Raw genomic sequence first — 10,202 nt, forward strand, 5'->3', positions numbered from 1 at the left:
TCACAACATGTCCAAAGTATGTTAGACAGAGCCTCAGAATCCTTGCCTCCAAGGACCCTTTTAAGAAGTAGATCATAGCCACTCCAAGTCATTTCAATCCAGCATACTGACAGACAAGTGCTGTCTTTTCCCCATTTATCATAATTGAGCAAGATGAAGTCTGGTTATCTTGACTTCTAGAATATTCCTCTGAGACAGAATTATTCATTCTTCTGACAGTCCACACTATTCAGTTACTTTTCACTACTACAATTAAGGGAGGTGTTATTAAAGCCATTTTACATACAAGAACTCTATGATATGGAAATGTTGACTGAATCAGTGAAGGTTAATAATAAACAAAACAGTCATGAAAACCCCTCCAATTTTGTGACTCAGTGTTCCCACTATTCTAATTTCAAGCTTCACAGAAGTCAAAGGGTAAGCAAACTTTCCTTCAACAAAATGACACTAGGTTACTACAAATCTTCCTTCTGCCCCTCCCAGACTAAATCAGTCTAGTACTCAGCCACAGGAATTCTGATGGGGCAAAACCACTAATATAACCATCTTCCCTCTTGATATGTATCAACAAACAAGTCCATCCATCAAGACCAAGGCCAACAGTGCACACTAAAGCTTTGCTTTAAAAGAAATTCATTGTCTCTTCGCTCCACAACTTTATCTCCCAAATATTAACTTTTCAACTGTCCTTCACAAACTTCCTTTTCTCCACCATCCACCCACTGTCACTTTGGTATTTCAACAAATCTGCCTTTAAGGGACCTAGATTACATTTCATTCCATGTGGTAATCATAAAAATGGTTCTAGTGTCAAAACAGAGCCACTCATAATTGTTCAGTGTTATTAAAATAAAGAAGTTGGATGTGAGATGACCAAAGAGATGACCTTGCCAACTTTACCCACATTCTTCAGCTTCAGGAAGTAGTTTTCCCTCTGTGAGTCAAATGAAACATTTTATAACTCGAGTTTAACCAACAGCATGGAAAAGTAAAAGGTAAGAGGCATAAGAAATTATTTCCAGAATATATGGCCAAACTTCAAGAATGAATTGGTTATAGTCATTGCTTCCTCTTTTTAACAGTTATTTCCTTGTTATTACTTTGCAATCAGCTTCTCTCTTCATCACTCTACTAAAATTACACACTTTAGAGAATTCAATAGCTTCTTCCTGGCAAATCGAATTGTTTCTTTTCTTAGACTTGTTCTCTGAATTCTCTGAACTCTTAACCCTGTTTATTTCCCTTATTAAAAACTGTCTAGTCCTCCAGGCTTTGACCTACACCGAGGTTTTAGTTGTTTTTTTCTCTCTATTTGATACTATTTTTCTTCACTAGTTTTGTTTATCAAACATACTGTTAATCTCTACCCCTATTTTATTTTACTCCTTTTTTTCATTCCTATTCTTATGCAAAAGGCATTTAAAACCTGTGTGCCAACAATCCCACTGAGAGATACTTACTCCTATTGACAAATATATTTCTTTTTTTTTAATATGGGGTTTAACTCAGAATAGACTGACAAAATGGGTCATTATGAATTTCCCTAGTTGTATGCTCCAGACTGGAATTGCAATTGACTGGAAGAGATTCATATTTATTCTCATTCCTTAAAAAAGGTGATATAACAAAGTGCATAAATTATTGAAGCATGTCACTGATACTACATGCAAGCAAAATATTGCATAAGATTACCAAAACTAACAGGAACAATACATCAACAGAGAACTACCGCAACCAAACTGCGTTATAAAGAGGCTGTGGCACTAAAAACACTATTGACAATGTCAGATGGATCTTAGCCAAAGGCACAGAGTATCTCTAGAGAAAGGATAGGAATATCTATCTGTGTTTCACTGAATATGCAGAAGCATTTGACTGCTTAGATAACAAGTTGTTGCTAACCTTGAGTAGAATGGGATTCCCAGAACACTTGACTCTGCTTATGCAGAACATTTACTTGGACCAAGAAGCCATTGTCAGAACAAAGCAAGGAAACACTGCATGATTCAAAATCAGGAACAGATTGCATCAGGGATGCATCCTGTCTCCATACTTTTTCAATCTGTATGCAAAACATCATTTGTGGGGCTGGATTTTATGAAGAAGAATGTGACATCAGAATTTGAGGAAGACTCATCAACAAACTGTGTCATGCAGATGACACAAACTGAAGATGACCCGAAGCATTTGCTGTAAAAAAGACAAGGACTGTAGTCTTCAATGTGAATTGAAGCTCATCTTCAAGAAAACAAAGATTCTCATCACTTCATCACTAGCAGCATCATGATAGATGGAGATGAGATGGAGATTGTTAATAACGCCAGTTTGCATGGTTCCATAATCAACACTCTTAGCACCAGAAGTCAGAAAAAATAAAAGAAAAAGAAAGAAAGAAAAGAAACGGACTGACTTCATTAGAAAAATCTGCTGTCAAGGGGGTCTCCAGAGTGTTGAAGAACAAAGATATCAGTCTTGAGACTAAGGAGTGTCTGATCCAGGCCATGATCTTTGTAATTACTCATTATACATCTGAAAACTGAACAATAAATAAGGATAATAGAAAAAGAATTGATGCCTTTGAGTTGTGGTGCTGGAGAAGAGTATTGAACGTTCCAGTGGACTTCCAAAAGAGCAAATAGGGTTTGTCCTGAAGAAAGTTAAGACAAGTTCCTTTTTGAAGGCAAGAATTTAGAAACTCTATGTCATATACTTTGACATGTTGCCAGGAAGGACCATTCCTTAGAGAAGGATATCATATTTGAAAGTGTGGAGGGACAGTACAGGAGAAGAATGCCCTGAATGAGATGGATTGACATAGTCACTGTGGCACTGAGGACAGGTGTGTCATAGACAGTGAGATTGGCTCAGGATAGGGCAGAGTTCAGAGCTATTGTGCATCACCATGATGTCTAGGTGACTTGACATTATGTAATAACAACAACAAATATTAAGAGTTTTATTGGTGGGAGTTCTGGTAGCTTATAATAAACTCTGCTGTAATCCTAAAGGCACATGGTTCAAATCCTCCAGCTGCTATGTGGGAGAAGGATGGATGATTTAATACCTCTAAGGACCTTCTGGAGGGTGATTTATGAGTTGGTTTCTACTCGATGGCACACAACAACAACAATGGAAGTGGGGAGAGGAGATGGTAAGAGAGGAGAGATTAGAGAAGAGAGTAGCATTTAAAATTATACCACCTATTTGGTGGATAGAGGGAGAGGTGGGTGAAGAAAATTGGAAAGACCTAACAGAGATCTGGAAAAACAGGGTAAAGGTGGGCATAGTTTAATGATGATTAATTTTATAAAACATAATAAATAGAAATGATTATGTGAAGCAATATAAACAAGGATAGTGGGGAAAGCAATGCATATAAACTTTGTAAGCAAATCAATACAAAAGAAAAAGTTAAAAAAATAAACAAACCAATCACTTATCTGACAAAATACTATGCTGCATTGAAAAACAAGAAACTCATGAAATATTATTCAAAATGGATGACCCCGGAGGACATTATGTTGAGTGGAATATCTCATTCACAAAAAAAACAAAAACTGCGTAGTGCCACTGTTGTAAAATGGGACTGACATAGGGGTTGGGAGGGGAGACTTAGAAAGATGGGATGAATTATGTGTACTGCATTGAAACTGATGAGGAAGAGAACTGTTAAAAAGGTATATATTATTAGGTATTATTGTCATGAGATGAGTCCAGAATGAAGGCTGCATAGTGGAGTGGACTTGAGGGGAGGGATTGTATAACAACAAAAGAATTTTTCTTTTACTTTTCAAAGAGAAGAACTATCTGGAGGGGAGGGGTAGACAGGGAGAAAAGTGCAACAATGAATGAATGGAAATCCAAAATCTCTGTACATTTTCATTATTAATAATAATAATAAAATGTACCAAAAAATAAGAGGACAAACATAGGAGTTGACAGAGTTGGGGGAAACAGAGAAAGATGGGATAAATAATGTATACTGCATTGGAACAGATGAGGGAGAGAACTGTTTAAAAGGATATATGATTAGATATTTTTGTTATGACAGGAGTTCCAGAATGAAAGTAGCATAGTGGAGTGGACTTGGGGTGAAAGATTGAATAACATTGAAATAAATTTCTTTCTTTTACTTTACAAAAAGAAAAGCTAATTGGTGGGAAGGGCTGGACAGGGAAAAAAGTGCAACAATGAATGAATAGAAATCCAAAGTCTCTGTAAACTTTCATTAAAATAAATTTAAAATAAAAAAAGAAATTACTTATCTAGTTAAGTGATACTTGTCAAGCTTATTGCTCACATAGTGCAAGAATATGACAGATACTATGATGACAAAACATGCAGTCATATAGTCCCTATGTAGTTTTGATTCTCATTCAGAAAATATCTATTGTGTGAGAAATTGCATAAGCACTTAGAGTCACCACAACACTGCTCTGAGTTTTGTAACAATCTTCTCTGTCCCCACACATCCTTTTACTTCCTATCTGCCAATCTATAAATCTGGAATGCAGTTGTGTGCTTGGAAGTGTCTATCTAAGCTATAAAAGGACAAAAGTACTTATTAATAATTACATAAATGGTTGATATTCCCTCTCTCAAAAATCTAATCTCTACTGCCAAATAAAATTAGAGCAATAAAACATATATTGAGCACTCAACTAATGAAGAGTATAGCCTAGCACTATCAGTTTGTTGTTATATACTGTTGAGTTGAACACAACTCAGAGATCCTGTGGACAAAAGATCTGGACCTTGTTCTATCCGCCAATATCCTCTTCATCTCTGAAATTCATTGTTGGAGTCATTGTGTCAATTTATTTGGTTCTGAGCCTTCCTCTTTTCTGCTGACCCTTAAAAAGCCTCTTCACAAAAGCCAGATAAGTATATTGTTTGTTTATACCATCTTGCTGATAGAAAGGATCTCCTGTTAGGTAACTGGAATAATTCAGCTGGAATATAGCCCCCAGATTGCAAGTAATACAAGAAAATAACTCTTTATCATGCCACACAAGAAAAACTATTTCTTTCCTCCTTGGTAATTCACTCATTCCTAATAAAATAACAAACTCATTAGTAGATCAATTTACATGCATTATGACTATGTTTAATAAGTTCTTTAAGGAACTAGACAAAGATATCCATTATCACCTCTCCTATTCAATATTGTACTAGAAGTCTTAGTGAGAGAAATACTACAAGAAAAGGAAGTAAGAGGTATCCAAATTGGCAAAGAAGAGGTAAAGCTAGCTCTAGGAGAGCAATGGTGTCTCTCTGGAGACTAAGGTGCGTCTGATACAGGCCATGGTCTTTGCTACCACTTGTTATGCATCTGAGAGTTGGACAATGACCAAGGAGGATAGAAGGAGAATTGATGCCTTTGAGCTGTGATACTGGAGAAGAGTATTGAAAGAGTACCATGGACTGCTAGAAAAACAAACAGATTCATTCTGGAAAGGGTTAAACTGGGCTGCTCCTTGGAGGCAAGGATTCTGAGGCTCCATCTAACATACTTTGGACATGTTGTAAGGAGAGACCAGTCCTTGGAAAAGGACATCATGCTTGGGGAGGCCCTCTATGAGGTGGATTGATTCAGTGACTGGGGTAATTGGGATGGGAGTGCCAGAGACAATGCGATTGGCACAGGACAGAGCAGAGTTTAGGGCTGTTGTACATAGGCTCAATATGAGTTGCAAGTGACTTGATGGCACATAACAACAACAACAACAACAACATATACATATGATATGATACTATACTTAGAACTCCCTAAAGGTTCAGCAAAAAAATTACTGGACATAGTTGACCAATTCAGGAAAGTGGCAGGATATAAGGTCAACATACAAAAAACATTTGCATTTCTCTACAGTGACAAGGATAACACAGAAAAAGAGCTAAGAAAAACAATACCCATGACAAATAGTTAATCATAAAATTAAATACTTTGGAACAAATCTAACTAGAGACACAAAAGGCCTATATAAAGAAAATGAAAAACAGCACTACTAAAAGACCTGGAGAAAAGGAAGAATATACCACCCCCAAAGGCAATCTACAAGTTCATTGAAATCTCAATACAAAAATCAAAGTCATTCTTGGTAAAGGCAATTTCCAATTTTATTTGGAACAAAAAGAGACCCTGAATCAGTAAAGCATTCCAGAAAAGAGAAACAAGTAAAGACATCACACTCCTTGAATTCAAGTCATGTTACACAGCTGTGGTGATCAAGACAGCATGGTACTGGTACAGTGACAGACACATAGATCAATGGAACACAACAGAGAACCCATAAGTCAGCTCATTTACATATGCTCAACTGATTTTTGACAAGGAGAAAAAGATCAATTATACGGGGAAATTACATCCTTTCAACAAATAAATGATATTGGCAAAATTGGAAAACCATCTATAGAAAACTCAGTCAAGACTCATACATCATACTAAATTAAAAAAAAAAAAATCAAAGTGGATCACAGACCTAGGAGTAAAACCAAAGACTATGAATTTCATGGGAGAAAGGCTTGGAAGAACTCTAGAAGCCATAATTCACAGGATGAACAGTCTTCCAAGTATAATGGAAAAACCTACAGCCAGGAAAGAACAAAATGGATGAATGGCACCTTCTAAGAATCAAATCCCTACCCACATAAAAAAACTTTCTCTAACAAGGTAAAGAGAAAAACTAAATACTGGGGAAAAATATTTGGTAATGACAACAGCCAGGAAATCAGGAGACGAATTGCATTGGGAAAGTTAGCTGTGAGCAATGACATCAGACTGGAGATTAAGGTGCACCTGATCCAGGCTATAATCTTCGCAATGACATACTATGCATCGGAGAGTTGGACAATGACTAGGGATGATAGAGAATTGATGCTATTGAGCTGTCGTGCGGGAAAAGAGTGTTGACTATACCATGGACTACTAGCAGAACAAACAGATTTGTCCTGGAGAGTGTGAAGCCAAAATGCTCCTTGGAGTCAAGGATTCTGAAGCTTCTGAAATACTTTGGACATGTTGCAAGGAGGGATTGGTCCTTGGAGAGGGACATCATGTTTGGGAGAGTGGAGGGGTGGCGCAAAGAAAGACCCTCGATGAGATGGATCAATTCTGTGATTGGGGTGGTGGGAATGAGTGTGTCTGATATGGCAAGGGGCAAGGTTAGCACAGAGTAGAGCAGCATTTAGAGCTCTTGCGCACAGGGTCACTATGAGTTGCAAGCGACTCGATGGCCCATAATAACAACAACAACAACAATGACAGTCAACACTCTTGGCACCAGTAGCTAGGAAATTGAATGCGATGGGAAAGTCTGCTGTTAGGGACCTCTCCAAAGTACTGAAGAGCAAGGTGTCACTCTGTAGACTAAGGTGCACCTGATACAGGCCATGGTCTTTGCAACCACTTGCTATCTGTCAAAGAGCTGAACAATAATGAGGTAGGATAGAAGGAGCATTGATGTCTTTGAGCTGTGGTGTTGGAGAAGAGTATTGAGGGTACCATGGACTGCTAAGAAAAGGAACAGATTCAACCTGGACAGGGTTAAACCAGGCTGCACCTTGGTGACAAAGATTCTGAAGCTTCATCTGACATACTTTGGATATGTTGTAAGGAGGGAAATAACAGCATAAAAGGATAGCACATAACTGATAAGAGATTCCTATCTAAAATTCATAGAATATCCTAGTACCTCAACAAGAAAAAGGTAAACAACCCAATAGCAAAATGGGCACAGGTTATGAATAGATACTTCACCAAAGAAGACATTCAGATGGCAAACAAAAGCATGAAGAAATGTCCAAAAGCCCTGGCTCTAAGAGAGCAAATAAAAACGACTATGAGTACCATGTCACCTCAGTAACAATAGCAATGTTCAATAAAGAAACAAACAATAAATGCTGGTGAGGTTGTGGAGAGATTGAAACCCTTATTCACTGTTTGTGGGAGTGTAAAGTGGTGCACCCACTATGGAAGGTGGTTTGGCACTTTCTAAAAAGTTGGAAATAGAAACACCATTTGACCCAGCAATGCCACTACTTGGAATACACCCTAAAGATACTAGAACCATGAGCCAAACAGATATATGCAAACCATATTTATTACTGCATTATTTATAATATCAGAGAGATGGAATCAACCTAAATTCCCATCAACGAATGAATAAAAAAACGATGTTCTATTCATACAATGGAATACAATGCAACACTGAAAAATAATGAATGTATAAAACATTATACACCATGGGGAACCCCAGAACACATCATGCTCAGTAATATATCTCAGTCAAAAAGGACAATAAGGACAAAAAGGACAAATACTTTATGGCACCACTGCTATAAAGCTAGTCTGACATGGGGGGTTGGGAGGAGAAAAATATGTGAGTGGATGGATAATGACCATTGCATTGTTACAGATGAAAAGAACTGTCTAAAAGAAATATGATTAGGCATTACATGTTTTGACAATAGCTCAGAAAGAGGTATATAATTACAAAGAGGACTGGGGGAGAGGAGGGAGAGGTAGGTAATAGTGCAATAATGAATGAATGTAAAAAAAAAGTAAACTAAAGGAGGGGAAAGGAAAGGAGAGGGGTAAAATGTGCAACAATGAATGAATGAAAATCTAACATCTCCTTAAACGTTGATTAAAATCACAACTAAAATAAAATTTTATTTAAAAAATAATATTCTTTTTAATATGTTCATGGAGAAAAGATGAGAAGTCCCTTCTCATTAAGGTTTTACAAGCTTGGAAATGTGATGGATGGTCACAGTGAATCAGAACTAATTCCACAACAGAGAGTAGGGACATTTTTTAAAAAGTTAATTTAGGAAAAACACACCCAGAATTAGCAAAAGAGATGATTTCTATATGGGTAAACATGAGTCAGATATTTCAAGAACCCTCTTTTATTAAGAGAGAAAAAAATTAAATAGAAAATATATAAGAGGTGAATGAAAGAGGCAAAGAGGAGATAAGAGATGAGGAAAGAAATGAACATTGCAGAGCATGAGAGAAGGAAAATTTTCATGGTCACAAAGCAATGACCAATATTTTCCTTACCTTTTATTTTTTAAAAAAAATTTCTATAACTCAATGTACTTGGCAAGTATCATATGATGCAACTGAAGTCTAGAGAAGTTAAGAATTGACACAAATAGAACATTAACTCAATAGAGAAGATGTTTCTGTACTTAATGTTAGTGCTCAATGGTGAACGCATCTACTGTTTCACTTCCAAATTAGGTCTGGACAAAACTTTCATAAGTGAGCTATAAATCAAAAAAAGGAAGTGAACTCTGAGTCACCTTTTAGGCTATCCAAAACACCTCAACTTACTTCCATTACACCCTCCAAATCAGTGTCACAAGGCCAAGAAATCTTATAGACCTCATTTCTCTCCAGGGAACCAGTGAATTTCTGCTTAGAATTGCAGACTTCTCCCTTCCTATCCTTTAAAATGTTAAAAAAAAAATCATTGTTCCTGCTATATGTGTTGGAAAGGGAGTAATGAATAAAGTTGTTGACAGTATCAATCTCTACTCCATCCATCATAATGCTGCCTTTCAGTCCAGCGGTAAGAATCTTTGTTTTCTTGACATTGAGAAGCAATTTATACTGAAGGCTGCATTCTTTGACATTTTGCAACAAATGCTTCAAGTGTTCCTACCTTTCAGCAAGTATAATTGTGTCATCTGCAGAACACAGGTTACTGATAAGATTAACTTTATAAACAAACAAGTAAAAATCCTGAAAACGTTTATTTTAGGTTGCTGTTGCATTTTAATTTCTCATCAGAAACATGAGATCTACATTTTCCATATCCACAACACTTGCTGTCATCAAACTTTTAAAAATTTCAGCCAATCTTAAAATGTGTAGTGGCATTCCTCAAGTTTTGCTTGGCAGTTCTGTAATAATAAATTATATTCATGTTTTTATTTTGCCCATTCATACATTATATTTTCTGTACTATCTATTCAAATCTTTTGTACTTCTTAAATTGTGTTAGTCTTTCTATTACTGAATCATAGGAATTTTTTTAACTTTATTATTAATTTCAATTACAATTTACAGACTTTGGATTTCTATTCATTCATTGTTGCTCTTTTCTCCCCTTCCAACCCTCCCCTCTAGTACAATACCGTCTTGGAAAAGTAAAAGAAAAATTCTTTCATTGTTTTACAAACCCTCCCCT

This window comes from Elephantulus edwardii, unplaced genomic scaffold (assembly GCF_000299155.1).
Source record: "Elephantulus edwardii isolate Elephantulus edwardi_28Jun2011 unplaced genomic scaffold, EleEdw1.0 scaffold00386, whole genome shotgun sequence".
In the NCBI taxonomy this organism is placed as follows: domain Eukaryota; kingdom Metazoa; phylum Chordata; class Mammalia; order Macroscelidea; family Macroscelididae; genus Elephantulus; species Elephantulus edwardii.